Here is a 21,020-nt window from a genome sequence, read left to right as displayed (position 1 = left end):
TAAATTCTCATTTGTGGTCCCAGCATCAATTTTTATGAGGAGATGCTCTGCCCCCAATACTCTCAGCAGGATCATAATGAAGACACTGTGGGACCTGGGCAGGATCTTTCCACTCCCTAAGCATGGTTAATAGAGACCAGGGACATGGTAGATACTTCAGGAATATTTGTTGAAAGACAAATACTACATGATCTCACTTATATGTGCAATCTAAAACAGTCAAACTCATAGAAGCAGAAAGTAGAATGGTGGTTGTCGGGCTGAGGAGAGGGAAGTGGAGAGATATTGCTCCTTACAGCCAACTGTACTGGGGCTCCTCAAACATGGTAAAGTGACTGTAGGGTCCATAGCATCAATATGCAGCTGAGAATTACAATCAGCTGGCCAGAGGGACAGCCTAGACTCCCTGAGAACTTGTAGCAAGAGTAACCTTGCCACAACAAAAGGGCACACACAGCCCACACAAGGGTCAGTCCTGGAACATTTGGAACTGATGACAAGAGGGAAGCACATTGCTGTGCCTCAAAAGGAACCTCTTCCATAAGGCCTCTTTTCCAACATCAGGAGACATAGATGACCCACCTAATACTAGACATAAACACAGAAAAAGAGGTGAAATGAGGAGACAAAGGAATATGTTCCAAGCAAGGGAACAAGACAAAACCTCAAAAAAAGGACAAAATTAAACAGAAATAAACAATCTACCTAACAAAGAGTTCAAACGTAAAGTCATAAGGATGTTCATTGATCTTCAGAGGAGAATAGATGAACACAATGGAACATCAACAAATAACTGAAAAATATAAAAAACGAACCAATCAGAAATGAAGAATACAATACTGTAAATGAAAAATTCACTAGAGAGATTCAATAGCAGAGCAGATGATCCAGAAGAACGGATAAGTAAGCTTGACAAAAGACTAGAGGTAATAACCCAAGCTGAACAGCTAAAACAAAAAGTAATTCAAAAGAAAAAGAACAGTCTAAGGGAACTCTGGGGCAACATCAAGCATATGAACATTCATATTATAGGTGTCCCAGAAGGAGAAAAGAAAGACAAAGGAGCAGAGAACCTATCTGAAGAAATAATAGCTGAAAACTTCCCTAACCTAAGGAAGGAAACAGAGATCCAAGTACAAGAAGCGCAGACAACACTAAACAAGAGAAACCCAAAGAGGCCCAAACCAAGACACATTGTAATTAAAATGACCAAAATTAAAGTAAAGAGATAATTCTAAAAGCTGCAAGATAAAGGCAGCAAATGAGATAGAAGGGAAACCCCATAAGGCTATCAGCTGAACTCTTAGCAAAAACCTTCCAGGCTAGAAGGGAGTGATATGATATATTCAAAATGCTGAATGGAAAAAAACCTGCAGCCAGGACTACTTTACCCAGCAAGGTTATCTTTCAGAGTGGAAGGAGAAATAAAGATATTCCCAGAGTGAAAGGAGTTTATCACCAAGAAAACAGGTTTACAGGAAATGCTAAAGGGACTTATTTACATGGAGGAAGAGAAGAACACAAATAAGAGTAGGAAAATTATCAAAAACAAAAAAGGCAATAACATCACTGATAAAGGCAAAAATACAGTAAAGGTAGCAGATCAAACACCTATGAAGAGAATATGGAGGTCAAAAGAGAAAAGTACTAACATTACCTATTTCAATGATAATAAGGTAATGTATACACACAAAAAATAAGAAGTTACTTATGATATCAAAAAGGTAAAATATGCACATTGGTAAGCAAATCCATAGAGCTTTTAGAAAGAGGTCAATCTAAAGAGACCATCAATTCAATATAGATTGCTATATGCATACATTATTATATATGAACCTCATGGTAACCAAAAACCAGAAATCGATAACACATACACAAGCATTCAAGAGAAAGGAATCTTAACATAATACTAAAGAATTCCATCAAACCACAAGAGAAGAGAGAAAGCGATGAAGAAAGAAACAGAGAAGAATGACGAAATCACCACCAAAAAAGTAACAAAATGGTGATAAGTACATATTTATCAATAGTTACTTTAAATTTCAGTGGTCTAAATGCTCCAATCAAAAGGCACAGGTTGACCATGTGGATAAAAAAACAAAAGACACATATATATGTTGCATACAAGACATCAATTTCAGATGTAAAGACACTCACAAACTGAAAGTTAAAGCTTGGAAAAAGATATTGCACGCAAATTGTAAAGAAAAGAAAGCTGGCGTAGCAATACTTATATATCAGGCAAAATAGACTTTAAAACAAAAACTATGACAAGACAAAGAAGGGCACTACATAATGATAAAGGGAACAATCCAACAGGAGGATATAACACTTGTAAATATCTATACACCTAACACAGAACACTTAAATATATAAAGTAATTATTAACAGATGTAAAAGGAGGAATAGATAGCAACACAATAAGAGTAGGGGACTTTAACATTTCACTTAGACAAATGGATAGATCATTGAAACATAATATTAATAAAGAAATATTGGCCTTAAACAACAGATTAGACCAGATGGACTGAGTAGATATATATATAGAACATTCCATCCAAATACTGCAGAATACACGTTCTTTTCATATGCACCTGCAACATTCTCAAGGATTATCACTTATTAGGCAACAAATCAAGTCTAAATAAATTTAAGAATATTGAAATAATACCAAGTATCTTTTCTGAACACAAAGTTATGAAACTAGAAATCAATTACAGGCAGAAAATCAAAAAAGCCACAAATATGTGGAGATTAAACAAAATGCTACTAGACAACGATTGGGTCAATGAAGAAATGAAATGAGAAATCAAAACATACCTGGACACAAATGAAAATGAAAATATGACTTGTCAAAATCTATGAGATATAGCAAAAGCATGTCTGAGAAGAAATTATAACAGACACCTCAGAAATACAAAAGATTATAAGTGAATACTATGAAAAGCTATAACACCCACAAATTGGATAATCTAGAAGAAATGAGTAAATACTTAGAATCATACAACCTTCTAAACATGAATCAAGAAGAAACAGAGAATTTGAATAGAATACTCACAGGTAAGGAGATTGAAACAGTAATCAATAACCTCACCCATAATAAAAGTTCAGAACCAGATGGCTTCCCTGGTGAATTCTACCAAACATTCGAAGAAGACTTAATACCTATCCTTCTCAAAGCATTCCAAAAAATTAAAGAGGAAGGGAAGCTTCCTAGCTCATTCTAGGCAGCCAATGTTACCCTGATATCAAAACCAGACAAGAACATAACAAAAAAGGAAAATTACAGACCAATATCACTGATGAACATCGATGCAAAAATCCTTAACAAAATACTAGCAAATCAAATACTATACATTAAAAAGATCATGCACTTTGATCAGGGGGATTCACTCCAGGGATGCAGGGATAATTCAATATCTGCAAATCAATCAACATCACACACCACATTAATAAAATGAGAATAAAAATCACAAGATTGTCTCAATAGATGCAGAGAAAGCATTTGACAAGTTACAGCATCCATTTGAGATAAAAACTCTAAATAAAATGGGTATAGAAGGAAAGAACCTCAACATAATAAAAGCCGTATATGACAAAACCACAGCTAATATCATTCTCAATAGAGAAAAACTGAAAGCTATCCCTCTAAATAGAGGAACCAGACAAGGATGCCCACTTTCATCATTCTGACTTAACATAGTATTGGAAGTCCTAGCCAGAGCAATCAGACAAGTAAAACAAAAAAAAAGGGATCCAAATTGGAAAAGAAGTGAAACTGTCACTATTTGATGACATGATTTTGTATATAGAAAACCCTAATGAATCAACTAAAAACTTTTAGAAATAATAAATGAATACAGTCACGTTGCATGTTCCAAAATCAACATACAAAAATCAGTTGCGTTTCTATACACTAACAACAAAGTAGCAGACATAGAAATTTAGAATACAATCTCGTTTACAATTGCAACAAAAGGAACAAAATATCTAGGAATAAACTTAACCGAACAGATGAATGATCTGTACACTGAAAACTATAAAACACTGTTGAAAGAAATTAAAGACACAAATAAATGAAAAGACATTCCATGCTCTTGGATTGGAAGAATTAACATACTTAAAATCTCTATACTCCCTAACACAGTCTACAGATTCAGTGCTATCCTTATCAAGCTCCCACAACAGTTTGCACAGAAATAGAACAAAGAATCCTAAAATTTTTATGGAACGACAAAAGACTGCAAATAACCAAAGGAATCCTGAAAAAAAAGAACAAAGCTGGAGGTATCACACTGCCTGAATTCAAACTATACTACAAAGCTATAGTCACCAAACAGCATGGCACTGGGACATAAACAAGAGCACAGATCAATGGATCAGAATTGAGAGGCCAGAAATGAAACCACACGTTCATGGACAGCTAACTTTCAACAAGGGAGCCAAGAGCATACAATGAAGAAAAGAAAGTTTCTTCAATAAATTGTATTGGGAAAACTGGACAGCCCCATGCAAAAGAAGGAAAATAAACCGTTTTCTTACACATATGCAAAAGTTAAGTCAAAATGTATTAAAGACTTGAATATAAGACCTGAAAGCCTTCGACTTCTGGAAGAAAACCTAGGCAGTACACTGTTTGACATCAATCTTAGCAGCATATTTTCAAGTACTATGTCTGACTAGGCAAGGGAAACAATTGAAAAAATTAACAAATGGGATTACATTAAACTAAAAGTCTTCTGCACAGCAAAGGCAACCATCAACAAGAGGAAAAGACAACCTAACAACTGGGAGGAGATATTTGTGAGCCATATATCTGGTAAGTGGTTGATATCCAAAATATCTAAAAACTTATATATCTCAACAACAAAAAAGTCTAACAACCCAATTAAAAAAATGGGTGAAAGATCTGAACAGATATTTATCCCAAGAAAATATACAGATAGCCAACAGACACATGAATGGATGTTAAAGATCATTAACTATCAGGGAAATGCAAATCAAAACTACAATGAGATATCACCTCACTCACATCAGAAGGGGTATAATTGACAAGACCTGGAACAACAAGTGTTGGAGAGGATGTGGAGAGAAGGGAACTCTCATACACTGCTGGTGAGAGTGCACACTGTTGTCACCACTACGGAAAACAGTATGGAGTCTCCTCAAAAAATTAAGAATACATCCATCATATGATCTGGCTATTCCACTGCTGCGTATTTATCCAAAGAACATGAAAATGTGGATGCATAAAGATACATACATCCCTATGTTCCTCACAGCGTTATTCACAATTGCCAACACTTTTAAGCAACCTAGGTGCCCATCAAGGGAGCGATGGATAAAGAAGACGTGTCATATATACACAATGGAATACTACTCAGCCATAAGAAATGATGAAACCTGGCCATTAGAGACAGTACGGATGGACCTTGTCGGTATTATGCTAAGTGAAATAAGTCAGAGGGAGAAAGTCAAGTACTGTATGATCTCACTCATAATTAGAAGGTAAAAACAAGGACAAACAAATACAGAAAAAGAGACTGGATTGGTCTTTACCAGAGGGGACGTGGGGATGGTTAGGCACATATGTTTGGTGATGGGTGGTAATTAATCTCTGAGTGGTGAACATGATGTAATCTATATAGAAATCTAAATATATAACCATGTATACCTGAAATTTATATAATGTTATAAACCAATGTTACTGCCAAAAAAAAAAGAAATTGGGATAACAATACTTGTTACTGTAAAGATTAAATGTAATTATAATGATATATGTGTATGTACATGCATATATATTCTAAAACAAGCATGAGATACACTTTTTGAGTACATTAAAACTGTTTCTGCATGTATGTCAGTAGTATGGTTTATTTAAAAACCCAGTGCATTAAAGCTTTTTGGCTTTCTCGGAATGTAAATGAAGTCTCTGCAGTGGGACAGAGAAATTTATAATCAAATGTAATAATCAACTAGCAAAATGGAGAATTCCTCAAGAGAAGCTCAGGATCATTGAGAAGAAAGTGGAACAAAATTAGAAAGTTGTGGGTCAGGATTAACATGATGCTTGTCATGAATAGATTTAAATTTAAAATGAGGTCAGCAGACATCTTGTAATTTCAAGAAGTATACTTATTTGGAAAAATAGGAGACTGACGGTGAAATAGTGATTCCTCAGTCACCACCACCATTTTTGTCTTCTGATGATATGACCCCTGGCTTAGACCCTGAGCCTTGATGAGTAAGTGAGCACTCTGTGATGATGGGAGTCTAACTTATATGAAAGGCATGACATAATGTAACTATTCTATAAATATTTGTCAATTGAATTAATAAGTAAACACTAAACTTACAAAACACCTTTCTGCAATACTTCTCATTATTTTAGGGGTAAATGGCTTCTGATTTCTGAAATTAGTATCTACAAAAAAAGACTGAACTAAAGGAGATATAAATTCATTTTGTCTTGAGTAGAAAGTCTTAAGTAGAAAGAATGTGAATAACTCTAAGATAAATATGGGGAGGTAGCCTCAGTCCTAGTCATTTGGTGTCTTATAGGCCAAGGAGGAAGGATTAGATTTTATTAGATATGAGATAGGAATCCACTATATAAGTTTTACCAGGGGAGTGATATTATCTGAGTGATATTTAAAGAGGATTCTTTGGGCTGCTTCATGAAAATAGATTGTTGAAGGCCAGAACAAAAGCAGAGAGAACTAGCAGGAGGCTACTGAAGTAGACCAGGAAGGTAATGAGTGTATTGGTAATGATCAAATTTGCAACATGTTTAAAAGGGAGAGTGGCTGAACCATGGCCAAGTGGTTAAAGTTCCATACACCCAGCTTTGGTGGCCTGGGTTCAAGGGTTTGGATCCTGGGTGTGAACCTACTCCACTTCTCAGCCATGCTGTGGAGGCATCTCGTGTATGAAAAACAGAGGAAGATTGGCAGAGATGTTAGCTCAGAGCAAATCTTCCTCACAAAAAAAAAAAGTAATAAAATGGTGAGTCAACAGGACTTATTAAAATATTATTAGGTAATCTAAGAGGAATAAAAGAGTAAAAGTCACTGTCAAATATTTGGTCTCAAATATTTGATCTGAAAAGTAACCTGTGAAGTGGTACCATTTAATTAGAAAGGAAACACTTAGGGAGGAAAAGATTTATTGTGAAAAATTAAACATTTAGTTTTATACATACTAAATTGATATCAAATAGAGATGTTGATTAGGTAGTTGCATATACTATTTGAAATTAAGAGAGAGATAGGGCAGAAGGCACACAATTTTAGAGTGCTTTACCATTTATATTTTAGAAAAAGGAGTAAGATCCAAGTAAAGACGCTAATAAGGAGATTTCACTGAATTGGTAGGGTATCTGGGAGAGTGATTATTAGGGTCACACTATGTCAGATGACACAATTATCATTCTATGGTGTCCTCCCCAAATTCATATGTTGAAGTGCTAACAACCAGTACCTCAGAATGTGACCTTATTGGGGAAAAGGGTATTTACAGGGGTAATTAAATTACAAAAAGATCATTAGAGTGGGCCATAATCCAACGTCACTGGTGTCTTTATTAGAAAGAAAAATTTGGATACAGACACACATAAATTGAGAACATCAAGTGAACATAAATACATTTATCTACAAGCCAAGGAAAGACGTTTGGAACAGCTTCTTGCCTCACAGTCTTGAGAAGTAATCAACACTGTCATCACCCAGAATTTGAATTTTAGAATTGTGATACAACAAATTTCTGTTATTTAAGTCACGCAGTTTGTACTAAATAGTTAGGACTGCTCCAGTAAACAAATACAGCTTTTGGTACCAAGAAGTGGGGTGAGTTCTGTAATAAATACCAAAAATGTGGACATGGCTTTGGGATTGCGTGATGGGTAGATGCTGGAAGCTTTTGGAAGTGACTGATAGAAAAACACCAGATTGCCCTGAAGAGACTCTTGGTAGAAATACAGATGTTGAAAGGCAATTCTGATGAGAGCTCAGAAAGGAATGAGAAGCACTGTAGGCAGATAGAAGGCATCTATCATCCTAGAGAATAAGCATATCATCGTAAACAAATGCTTCAAGAAATAAAAATTCCAATGTGCTTCTGGTTGGAGTCTCAAATGGAAACAAGGAACATGTTATTGGAAACTGGAGGAAAGGTGACCCTTGTTCTAAAGCGGCAACCCTAGCAACTAATGCAGTGACTTTGATCTATAGCCTTCCATTCATAATTTGTTCTACTAACTTTGAGTACGTAAATTATCTTAAAAATAATATGTAAATTATCTTAAGTGAGTCACAGTTTTACGACATTATACATTGTGCATCTTTTTATGGAATTCTTTTCCGATCCTCTCTTGTTCTTTCACATCACCTTCATATTTCAGTTAAAGAATTGCTTCCTCTGGGAAGAATACTCAGATCTTAGTTTGACTTAGATATTTCTTAGCATAACATGTATATATCATACTTATTGAATTGATTTTTAATTGTCTGATCCCATCATTATATATAAAATCACTGAGAGAATGGAATCGTATCTTATTTCTCTTGATAATCTCTATCTCTATTTTTACATAGATGCTCCACAGATATTTTTTGATTGATGAATAAAGATTAAGCTTATAATACTTTAAAAGATGTTTTTTCCTGTTTTGTAGATAAACTTCCAATATCTGCAATCTGTACCTATAAACACTAGATGGAGCCAAGAAACAATGTGACTTACTTTGTCCTCTTGGGCCTCACACAGAATCCAAAGGAGCAGAAAGCCCTTTTTGTTCTGTTTTTGCTCTTCTACATTTTGACATTGGGCAATATGCTTATTCTTGTGATTAGCACTGTCAGTAAGACCTTGGATGCCCTGATGTACTTCTTTCTTGCTAGACTTTCATTTGTGGATGTAATTTATTCCTCTTCTATTTCTCCCAAACTGATTTCCAACTTGTTCTGTGGGGAAAATGCCATATCCTTCAAACTTTGTATGCCCCAGCTGTTTACAGGTCACTTTTTGCTGAATCAGAGGTCTTTCTTGTGTTGGTGGTGGCCTATCACCGCTATGTGGCCATCTGTAAGCCCTTGCATTATTTGGTTATCATGAGGCAATGGATGTGTGTTGTGCTGCTGGTACTGACCTGGGGTGGAGGTTTTCTGTGCTCAGTAATTCAACCTAGTAGTATTTATGGGCTCCTATTCTGTGGTCCCAATGTCATTGATCTCTTTAGCTGTGACATGTACCCCTTATTGAGACTCATCTGTATTGATACCTATGTCACTGGCCTCTTAGTGGTGGCCAACAGAGGACTGATCTGCACAATTGTGTTCCTGCTATTACTCCTCTCTTATGGTGTCATCTTGAATGCTTTTAAGAACCTTAGTCAGGAAGGAAGACAGAAAGCCCTCCAGACCTGTGGTTCTCACATCACTGCAGTTGTTTTCTTCTTTGTCTGCTGTATTTTCATGTATGTAAGACATGCAGAGACCTTCCCCATTGATAAATCGAGTGTGTTTTATACAGTCATAACCCCAATACTGAAGCCACTAATCTATACTCTGAGAAATTCAGAGATGCCAAATGCTGTGAAGAAGCTCTGGAGAAAAAATGTTACATCTCATAGTGAATGTTTGTCATTCTCCATAAAGAGAGTCATTTGACTTTAGGGCTCATGTTCTTGGAACCCAAGAGTATTCTTAAAAGATTCATCCATCCCTTTCCTTTAAAACATTTATCATAACTATAATAAAAAATTAAGAATATGATTGTTATTAGTAACAGTTTCACTGCTATAATGCCAGCACTATAATGTCTTGTTTTTCAATTCACTTAAAATGTTTTAATGCATGTACAGTAGGGATTTGATGAAAAAATGTAGTAATTGAAATGTTTATGATTATACTGATTATTAATCAATTTATGCATTTATTTATTACTTTTTTTCTGAGACAGGTTTAGCTTTTAGATTCTAGTCTCATTCATTTTATTTTACTAGTTAAAATATTTCATGATATATATTTATAATGTCATTTTTTCAATTTTAGTTACATTGCATATGAAATATTCAGCATGTAAATGTCTGCTTTTTAAAATAAAAAAACACAATATTAAAGAATATAAAAAATAGAAACCATGTGAAATTGAGTGAAAAATGAATCTGCTTTCCATCTCTCACTAGTGCTTCCCAATGTTCCTCCCCGGAGTAACCACTGCAGTCTATTTCTTAAGAATCTTCAAGTATTAATCTTTGCAAATACAAGGATATTTGTGCATGTGTGTGCATGTCTGTGTCTGTGTGCAAACATTTGTATTTTACTATTCAATCTTGTGAGGATCTTTCCATACCAGTCCATATAGGTAAACTCCTTCTCAGTTATTATCATAATATGTAACATTCCTTTTAATATTCCTAGAACTAGTGTATCCAAGACATGTTTTTTTTGATGTTTTTCTATGATATATAAAATGCCTCTTTTCTACAATAAATATGTATCTTTTTGAATATGTGTTCACAGAAATGTTAATTCCTAGAAGTATAATTTTTGAGTCAAAGGCGATATGTATTTAAAATGTTGATAGTCATAATTATTGCCAAATGCCATCCATGGGGTTGCACCAACTACATTTCTGCCCACCATCTTTGAGAATACCTACTTTTCCACATTCCCAACAACCAGTACTTCGTAAACATTTATGCTATGCTATGATCTGAATAAAGAAGTTATCTCATTTGTATACTTTAATGGAAGTTCTTCAAATATAATTTATTTAAGCATCTCTTCACATGTTTGAAGTTATTTGTAATACTTTGTGACTTGTCCATTAACGTTTTTTTCCTGTTTTTTTGAGCAAGTTTAGTCCTTAGCTAACATCTGCTGCCAATCCTCTTTTTCCTAAGGAAGACTGGCCCAGAGTTAACATCTGTGCCCATCTTCCTCTACTTTATATGTCGGGCCTGCCACAGCATGGCTTGACAAGCAGAGCCTAGGTCCACACCCACACCCTAACTGGTGAACCCCAGGCCGCTGAGGCAGAACGTGCGAACTTAATGACTGTGCAACTGGGCTGGCCCCTATTGATTTTTTTGACCATATTGATTATTTTCATGTTTACTCAGTCAGATTTATGAATATTTTATTTGCTTTTTGTAACTCCCTTAAAAGACTTTCCTTGCTTCTCTCTAACCATAATATTTTTCCATCTTTTTTAGCATTTAATTTGTTTTAGCACTTTTGTGGTTTATTATTTTATATGACATTTTTTACCCAGCTGGTATTTATTTTGATATAGAAGTTAAATAAGGATGAAGTTTAATATTGTTTTCTGAACGAACTTCTTTTTAGTCACATAATTATCTTTTTATCGCTGATTCAAAATCCCAATTTTATTGTTTCTAAAGCCCCATATATACTTGCATGCAGTTCAGAACTCTATTCTCTTCCACCGATCTCTTCACTGTTGTGTCACTTAATATATGATATAACTGTATTTTGTCTATAATTCATTTTGATATTTGATAAATCTAGTACTCACTCATTACCCTTGTTTTCAGAATTATGCCTCTTCTTGAATATTTATGTTGCCAAAATAAATTTATAATAAACTAGGCTAATGATGAAAAAGTTTTGTTGTTTTCAATGTGTTTTGATTTGGGAAGACTAGTTTAGGAAGAGTTTCTCTCTTTAGTGATCTGACAGTTCCTATCCACAAATAGAGTAAGTGTTTACATTTAGTCAAGTCTTCTGTGCTCTTCTGTAGTGATTTATATTTTCTTTCTGTTTTACTTATCCCCTTATAGATGGCTGCTATTCTTCTTCCCTGACCCTTAAAATGATAGATAACACTCTTATTCTAATAACACATGATTTTAGTCTTTTCTGAGCACCTTTTGGTGTTGCTGAGGTCACTTTAATTGGAATGGCAATGATTGCTATGTGGCCATCTGTACTATCTGACAAGACAATGATGAGTTGATATAACCTTGGCTATCTCATGGGAGAGGCCTGTGCTGAAGGCTATATGTATGAAACAATTCAGATTCTCTTCATAGTCTTGCTGCCCTTTTGTGGCTCCAGTATCATAGATGACTTCATGTGAGACGTGAACTTTGTTGAAACTCATTTACATGGACACTCATACCCTTCATCTCTTTGTTACTGCCAACAGAGGGTTCATTTGATCATTAAACTTTCTACTCTTGATGGTCTCCTATGTGATAACTGTATACACTTTGAGTTATTACTTTGAGCTTGGAGGTAAGGCACAAATACCTCTCCAAACTTCCTCTCACATAACCATAGTCATTTTATTCTTCATGTACTGCATATTTGTGTTTCCTTGCCCAGCGACCACCTTCTCTTGATGGATCTATGTCTATATTTTAAACCATGACCACACCTATGCTAAATCTTTTAATCTATGCCCTCAGAAATGAAGATGTGAAAAATGCTGTGAAGAAGCTCTAAGTCAAAGGTGACTTCAATGGAGAAATAATCACAATAATATAAAATGACTTTATCCTTTAAATGATGATGATTAAAAAGGGTAATTTCTATCACTCAGGGCCATGCAAACACTATATGTCAAAAGTATGCTGATATTGGCATATAGATACTCTGAGGCCTCAGAAATATAAATTTATAATTAACATAATCAATTTAGGTTTATTGATCATGAATATGTTTATAACTCTTTAATGTATGATCAGAATCAGTTAGGATTTTTGTGAAAACACAGATTCCCAGGACAAAGCTCTAGAGATTCTGACTTAGTGGGACTGTTAATAGATTGACATAGCTGCCTTTTAAACAATCACCCTGATGTTTCTGAAATAGGTGCACTCTGAACCACCTTGAGCATTAAATCTATAGATGATATTCACACAAATTGAGCTTACTGATGGAGTTGTCCTATTAAAGCAGTGCTTAGGAAGAATTCTTCACAGCACAGGATATGAGAACCATGAGACTCTCAAATCTTCATAATTCACACAGTGTAAGCTCACTACCTATGCAACTGCAAAATAAAAATAAAGCATTCTGGGAAAATAGGAATTTTGGGGGTATTTATTCTCAAATTTCGCTTTCTGTACTTTCTAATCTGACACATCTTGTCTGATTCTCTCTTTTTCTCTCTTTTCTTCCAAAAGGAAAGTTCTACGATCTCTTTTTGCTTCATCATTTGGACTAAAACTCATTGTTATTATGATCTTAACTAGTCATTCATGTTGAGAGCCTTATTTTTACTGTTTTGCTATGGGAAGGAGATTTTGAGTATCATATATTTTATGTAGATTTTTGAGGAATAGCTGATAAGGTTTAATACACTATAATGGTTAAGAGTGTAGAGTTTGGCTTAGACAGTCCTGAGTTCACGTCTTAGCTTTGCCACTTATGATGTGAGCTTTGACAAAACATGGCTTCTTCAATTTCAATTATTGGGGAATGGTGGACATATTTTCAAGGTCAAGTAAAATAATCCATATAAGCTCTTAGACAACCTAATGCTCATAAATTTTAGTTATTATGAGCACTTTTTATGACTGGAATCTTTTAAATTATAATGGAACTACTTCTTTGGCTAGAGTATTAAGCCATTTTTTTGGCTTTAAAAATGAAATTTAAAAATTATGCATAACTTCTCTGTGCCTGCTGAGATGGAGAACACTCTGAAAACTGACTAGACTTGTAGGAGTTCTTGGGACTGGTACGGTTCTCCAGCTCCTGGCCATTCCTTAATATCTCTTTCTCTCTTTCTAATCCTTTGCTGTGCATTGGCCTCATATCTCCAAACACGAAGGTTATCCAGTTGTGGGGTTTGTTTCCCTGACAACACCTGTGTGACGGGTCATATATTATTTTACTATGAAAATGAGGTCAACCAAGTACGCAAGCACAATATGTAAAGACATAATATACAGAGAGATATTTGTTCAGAGGTGGTATAGAGTGTGTGTTTTGTACAATATCATATGTCCAGTGTAGAAGAAATCTTAGCCCTGAATAAATGTTTAATCAATATTTACTGAATGAATGACTATCATCTCTATTAAATCATCTTAAGAGTAATTGCTTTTGTAAAAAGAGCACTTGTTTGCTAGAATGCTTCTGAGATTGATGACATTCCATTCTTTGTGATAAATTGAAATGGAGACTTTTTAGTCTGTTTGATACATGTCAAGATTCTTATCTGAAGACAGAGAAACATGTCCAGCTGTGTTAAGTAAAAGATATTTATTAGATGCAAGTAAGTAGCTTAAAAATGTTTGGAAGGGATGGAATCACTGATTTTAGGCTGAGTTACAATTAACAATTTGCAGAAGCACACATGGGCAGGAATGCTAAAGGAGATGCTGACCCTGTGGATGCCGTGATCACCCTGCCCCTAGAAAACCTAAAAAGATGCCACCACTTTCCTGACCTTAGAACCATTCTGATTCTCAGTGCAACTTAGTCTCAGATAATTAGTTTTAACTCAAAAAATTTGGGCAAATGCTTTGGATTGGAAGAACCCAAATTACGTGTCTTCACCCAATTTGCAGGGGGCTAGGGAAATGTAGCTCTTTGGATTGAATGTTGGAAAAGTGGGTTCATACTTTGGAAACTAACCACCTGTGCAGAATGCTTTTAAGAGATTTGGGGGCAGCCGTACGCTCCTAATGTTCACTAGAATTGGGGATACGATCTCATAAAACGGGTTTCATTTGTCTCATAGATTGCCTTTTCTTTTTTGAAAAATGTCTACCTTATAAGTAGGAAGAAAAGAAGAAATAAAGGACAATGAGTAATCTGGAGAGCAGGAAATTTATTGATACCATAGACAATTATTCATATATTCATTTATGTTTACTTAATAATTGCTGTATAGTCATTGTGATTAAAGCTGAAGTAGAAACTTAGCTAAATAGAATAGTCCTCAAACTTCTGTCACTAGCATAGAATAACCTATGATTTGGTAGCACTTCTCAAAAGTTCTTCCAACTTAATTTGGATGTTTATTCAATGGAAGCTTTCCTGAACAAAAATAAATAAATAAATAAATATATTGTCTTACTTAACTCACTCAAATTTAAAAATAATCTGCAATGAAATCCAAATCCCTTACCTAGATGTGTACTACTCTGCAGTGTTTGGTTCTTGTCCACCTCCTTAGCCTTTCTTCTGTTCTCTCCATTTCTATTATCCTTCATGCATGATGACTTTACCATATCTTGAACTTGACAAGCTTTTTTCAATGTTCAAGCTTTGCACATGTAACAGCGCTTCACATAGTAACTACATTTCATCCATTGGATCTCAGTTAAAATATCACCTTTTATAAAGACTTTCTCTGACTACCTTATCCACAGTAGAATCTCCCTCTTATTTTATGTCACAATATTCTGTGTTTTGTCTTATTACCACTGGTCACAGATTATAATTGCCTTATTAAGTCATTTCCTTTTCTATTGCCTGGCTCTATTATAAGAATATAAGACCAATCTAAGCAAGGCTTTTATTCCAATGTTTTTCTGTTTTACTCACTACTATATTCCCCAGCTCATAGCCTGACACAAAGTAGGTGCTCAATAAAAATTATTAAAAGTAATGAATAATTGGGTAAATAATTAGTTATCTTATCTAAATGGGAGATAAAATTTTAACTTATCCAACTCCACACTTCTGGGTACAAAAAATTGAATATTAGATGAAAATCTTGTTATTGTAAAATGGGAAGATAGCGATAAATTCAGCTTCTTTGGAATAAAATGACAGGTCTGTATTTAACTCTCTACTGGCAAAAGTTTTGCAATGGTTCCAAAGCCATTTATTTCTTTTCATCACTCTTTCCTGACCCTAATTATGTGATTAGTCTAACACCATATTTACATATGTTCCTTTAAAATGTGGTGGAAAATTACAATGAATATGATGAAGAATCAGTCTTGGACATGCTCCAATTGAACAACTAGATGATATATCCAGTTAGAAGGTGTGAAATATTCCCTGATCTTTTCCCCTGTTAGGAACAAGATGCTCCTCTCTTCAGAACTGAGATAAGTCTTCCAGGAGGAGCAATAACTGTTTCAAGCAAGCCCTCTCAGAATCTTGGAACAATTTGTTTTCCCATAATAATACAATAGAATAAGATGACAAGAAAATCTGTTGTAGTTTTTCATTTTTGAAAGTACAAGAAAATATGCTAGTTACTAGAGAACTATTTTCCTCATAAAATAGCAAGTTGTTAACTTCTTATGTGATGTAGGATTTGTTTGCCTGTTAGATAAATTACCATAATGTGCAAAGTTTTTGTTTTTCCATTTGCATTACTGAATTCCTTTTAAGTAGATCTACAATGCAAGTAATAAGTTATGAAGCACTAAGAAGACTATGAAGAGAATGGACAGACATAGTCCTGTGAAATCAAATTGATCCTTAAGGACTAATACAACTTTTTGTTGTCTCTGGTCTACTGGATGGAACAGGTATTCCAGATCCCTATGAGTTAGCTAAAAATGTCCTCCTGTTGATTGTGAACAAGGTTCCAAAAGGTAAACCTAACACAGTTAATAGTGAAAACCAGGCTCTTCAATTGTGTGAATTACTTTATTACATAGGAAATTCTTATGTACTTGAGTTTATAGGAATTGAATAGTTGAAACGCTTTTGGAATCACATCAGCTTTGAAGTCAATCCAACAGTTTATAATTCATTTCTGTTACTGAAAAATGCATGACTTTGAGAAAGTCAACTAAACATAGTGAATATGTTTCTTCAGCTATAAAATGGAATAACAGTACTTGTTACTGTAAGGACCAAATGTTATACTTTTAATGTGGTTTTATATATATATGTATGAATATAGAGGTACATATAAATGTATGTATATATGTGTGTGTGTACATTTATATATAAACAGCTATGTAAGCATGAACATAGAATCTGATATATAGTTTTGCAAAACAAATGATAGGTATTCTTCTTGCATTGCATTATAGATAACATTAATAATATAGTAATGTTATAGTTAACATTTTATTATCCTTTTATTAAAATACTTTGTACTATATAATGTGATGAAGAACAAGGAAGGAATAGGTTTATTTGGAACATTAAAATGTATTTTAATAAATATTAAATTGATATCCATTGGAAATGTTCATTAGGGAGTTGTATACACAGATCCATTCATAAATTGTTCTCCCCACTATGAATATGTAAATCATCTTAAGTGATTCTTCACTGAAGTGTTACAGTTTATGACTTCAAGAGAGAATGGAAAGGAAATTCCATGAGTGCATCTTTTTGTGGAATTCCCTTCCCATTCTCTCTTGAACTCTAAGTTCTCCTTTAAAACTCCGCTAAAGTATACCAACTCTGGGAAGCCTGCCCTGATCCCATGTTGATGTAGATGTTCTGGTGTTGTGAACCAGTAACCCACATGAAGATATTTACAGTGACACATTGTTCTGTAATGGTCTGACTCCTCATCATGTATCAAATCACTGACTGTAGCCAACCGTGTCTTATTCAAATTGGTGATCCCAAAGTCTATGAGAAGTTTGACACAAAGAGTTTCTCCAGGCTATTTTTTGAATGAATGAAGAAAAATAGGTTAAGCTTATAATACATTTAAAGGTTTCTTTCTTTTGCTTTATAAATAATATATTAAGTCAACAACTATAAAGACTAGAAGGAACCAAGGAACAATGTGTCATAATTTGTCTTCTCTGGTCTCACACAGAATCCAAAGGAGGAGAAAGTCCTTTTCATTTTCATTCTACGTTTTGACAATGGTCGACAATCTGCTCAATGTTGTGATTGTGACTTTCAGTAAGACCCTGGGCTCAGCAACGTATTTGTTTCTTGCTAGCTTCTCATTTTATGGATGTCATTTATTCCTCACCTATTTGTCCTAAATGCATTTCAAACATGTTCTTTGGGGAAAACAGCATATCCTTCCAATCTTGTATGACTCAGCTCTTTACGCAGCCTTTTTTTGGTGCATCAGAGGTCTTTCTCCTGTTGGTGATGGCCTATGACCAATATGTGGCCATCTGTAAGCCCTTGCATTATTTGGTTATAATGCAACATTGGTTGTGTGTGCTGCTGCTAGTAGTGTGTTGGACTGGAGGTTTTCTGCTCTCAGTAACTCAACTTTCCACTATTTAGGGGCTCCTATCCTGTGGACCCAATGTCATTGATCATTTTTTCTGTAACAAGTACTCCTTACTGAAACTCATCCATACTGACATCTATGTCATTGGCCTCTTAGTGGTGGCCAATGGGGGCTAATCTGCACTATTATATTTCTGCTCTTACTCATGTCTTATGGCGCCATCTTGCATGCTCTAAAGAAACAGTCAGGAAAGGAAGCAGAAAGCCCTCCAGACCTGTGCTTCCCACATCACTGTGGTTGTCTTATTCTTTGTTCGCTGTATTTTCATGTGTGTGAGACCTGGTAAGACTTTCCCCATTGATAAATTACCGAGTGTTTTATACAGTTATAAGTCCCATGCTGAACCTGTTAATCTACACTGTGAGAAATTCAGATGTGACAAATACTATGAAGAATACCTGGGGAACAAATGCCATATCTTGTGGTAAATAAGAGCATCATCCACCATAAGCGAGTCTTTTGACATTATCCTTTGAATGCAGAATTCTCCTTAAATATGATGCTGACTTTGCTGTTTTCAAAGACGTTATGATAATTATAATTAAAAACGAACTATGTGATTGTGGGGTTAATAACAGCTTCTCTTCTTGCTAGAATGTAAGGCCAAAATGTCTTCTTTGTCACTTGACCTAGAAAGATGTAATGACTGTATTGTAAGGAGCCAATAATATGTAATAAATTGTTGAGAAAAATTTTATTTAGTTATACTAACATTAATCAATTTATGCTTTGATCCTTTTTAGTTTTTCTGAGTCTTAGTATTATTTCTATTTAAATTCTTGTCATTTAAGGTGATTCTTTTTATTATAGTACTTAAATATTTAATGGTGTATGCATTTTCTTATCTAATAAATACAGTTGCATTATATGCAAAATTTTTTCTGTAATACTTCTACCTTCTAAAAGAAAAATTGAAGTGTATTCAATAAGAAACAGTAAAGAGAAAACCACACAAAGTGGGATAAAGTGTAGAAGAAATTTTATTTCTCTCTCAGTATAGTCCCCCGTCCTCTTCCCCAGAGGCAGCCACAAATCTGTTTATTAATATTCCTCAGGTTATAATCTTTGCAGATGCAAATGTATTTAAATATATTTATATTTTTTTCTGTGTATGTAATGTTTGCTTTTACTATGCAACATCTTGAAGATATTTCCATACCAGTCTATATAGATCTAACTCTTTGTTTTCTCATACGGTATAATACTGCCTTATAAATGTGTACTAAATTAATGTATCCATTCCTCTTAATGTTGCTCTTCATATTTTTCTATGATCAATAAATGTTTAACAAATATGGCTTTTTGAATGTGTGCAAGTATGAGTTCCTAGAATTGGAACTGTTGACATATGTATTTGAATCAATGGTCAGACAGCATATGTATATAAAATTTTGGTATTAATAATTATTGCCAAACTATCATCCTTGAGGTTGTAGTAACTGCTACATCCCTGCCCATTATCTGTGAGAATACTTTTGTCCACATTCTCAAAAAGCAGTACCTGATAAATATTTATGGCATAAGACAATGTGATTACAGTTATTTAATTTTTACACTGTACCCAAAATTCTTTTGATATAATTGAGTTGAGCATCTTTTCACATGTTTAATAAGATTTGTATTAATTTTTCTGTAAATTACCTATTAATTTATAGAATTATTATATTTTATTAAATTAATAACTATTAATTAATTATTTCATTCAATTTTGATCTGTTTCATACTGATTTTTATGAGGTAATTGCACGCTTAAAAATGCCTTTTACTATTCTACTTTCATTATTAAATAAAATCATTATTTTTCTTACTTGTGTTATGCTTTTTACTTTTTTATACTACATAAACTGCTGTTTTAAGATTTCTTCTTTACCTTTTGTATTTATTTATTTTCTTGCTGTTTGTATCTTGCTTAAAAAGACTTTCCTCACTTCACTCTTACCAAAATATTCTCCAACTATTTCTTAGCATTTAATTAGCATTTGTGTGGTCTTATATCTTACATTAGAACTTTTGATTCATCTTAAATTTATTTTAACATAGGAGTTAATCAGGCATTGAATTTTGTTTTTTTTTTATAGTTGCATACTTATCTTTTTCCCATTGATTTGAATAATTGATTACTGTATTCTAAAGTTCTGTATATACTTGGAACGAATGAGGACTCTATTTCATTGATCTTTTTATTCAGGTACCAGTAGACACACAATATCATTGCTTTGATATATGAATCATTTCGATTTGTGATAGGACTAACAGTCTCTGATTACTATTATTTTTCAGAATTATGCCTATTCTTGCATATGTATGTTTCAATATTAAATTTAAAATAAAATGATACATTTCATTTTAAATGGGATAAGTAAGTTTAAAATTCAAATAACTTTATATTTCAGTTAAAATAAGTTTAAGATAGTTTAGTGACAAACCAAAGTTCAATTACTATTTTCAACACGATTTAATTTAAGAAGACTAATTTAGGAAGAGTTTATATTCATATAAACTATTGAGAACTCTTCTCCATAAACAGAATAGATCTTTTTATTCATCAGGTCATCTTTTATAGCCTTGGGTAGTACTTCCATTTCCTGTTTGTTTTACTTATACCTTACAAATGGCTGCTGTTCTTCATTGATGACACCTAAAAGCTATCTGACACTTTTGCTTTGAGAAAAACCATCTCATTCAGGAAGTGCACAACTCAAGTCTTTGAGTATCTTTTGGCACTGCTGAGATCAGTCTGCTCATGGTGGTAACCAATGACCACTATGTGGCCATCTGCAAGCCTCTGTCCTATGAAATCATCATGAGTGACAAGGACGTGACTTCTTTTTCATGTGGTATGAGCCAGAATCTTTGTC

General features: G+C 34.1%; 2 pseudogenes; both read left to right on the top strand.

Annotated features, from left to right (window-relative positions):
- The first annotated feature begins 8,712 nt into the window (after positions 1-8,712).
- LOC124228541 (olfactory receptor 4A47-like) lies at positions 8,713-10,449 on the top strand (annotated as a pseudogene).
- A 7,418-nt stretch (positions 10,450-17,867) lies between these two features.
- On the top strand, positions 17,868-18,590 carry LOC124228540 (olfactory receptor 4A47-like; annotated as a pseudogene).
- The last annotated feature ends 2,430 nt before the right edge of the window (positions 18,591-21,020 follow it).

Source organism: Equus quagga, chromosome 17 (genome assembly GCF_021613505.1).
Source record: "Equus quagga isolate Etosha38 chromosome 17, UCLA_HA_Equagga_1.0, whole genome shotgun sequence".
NCBI lineage: Eukaryota > Metazoa > Chordata > Mammalia > Perissodactyla > Equidae > Equus > Equus quagga.
Note: the sequence above shows the minus strand (reverse complement) of the source record. Positions and strands in the feature narration are given on the sequence as shown.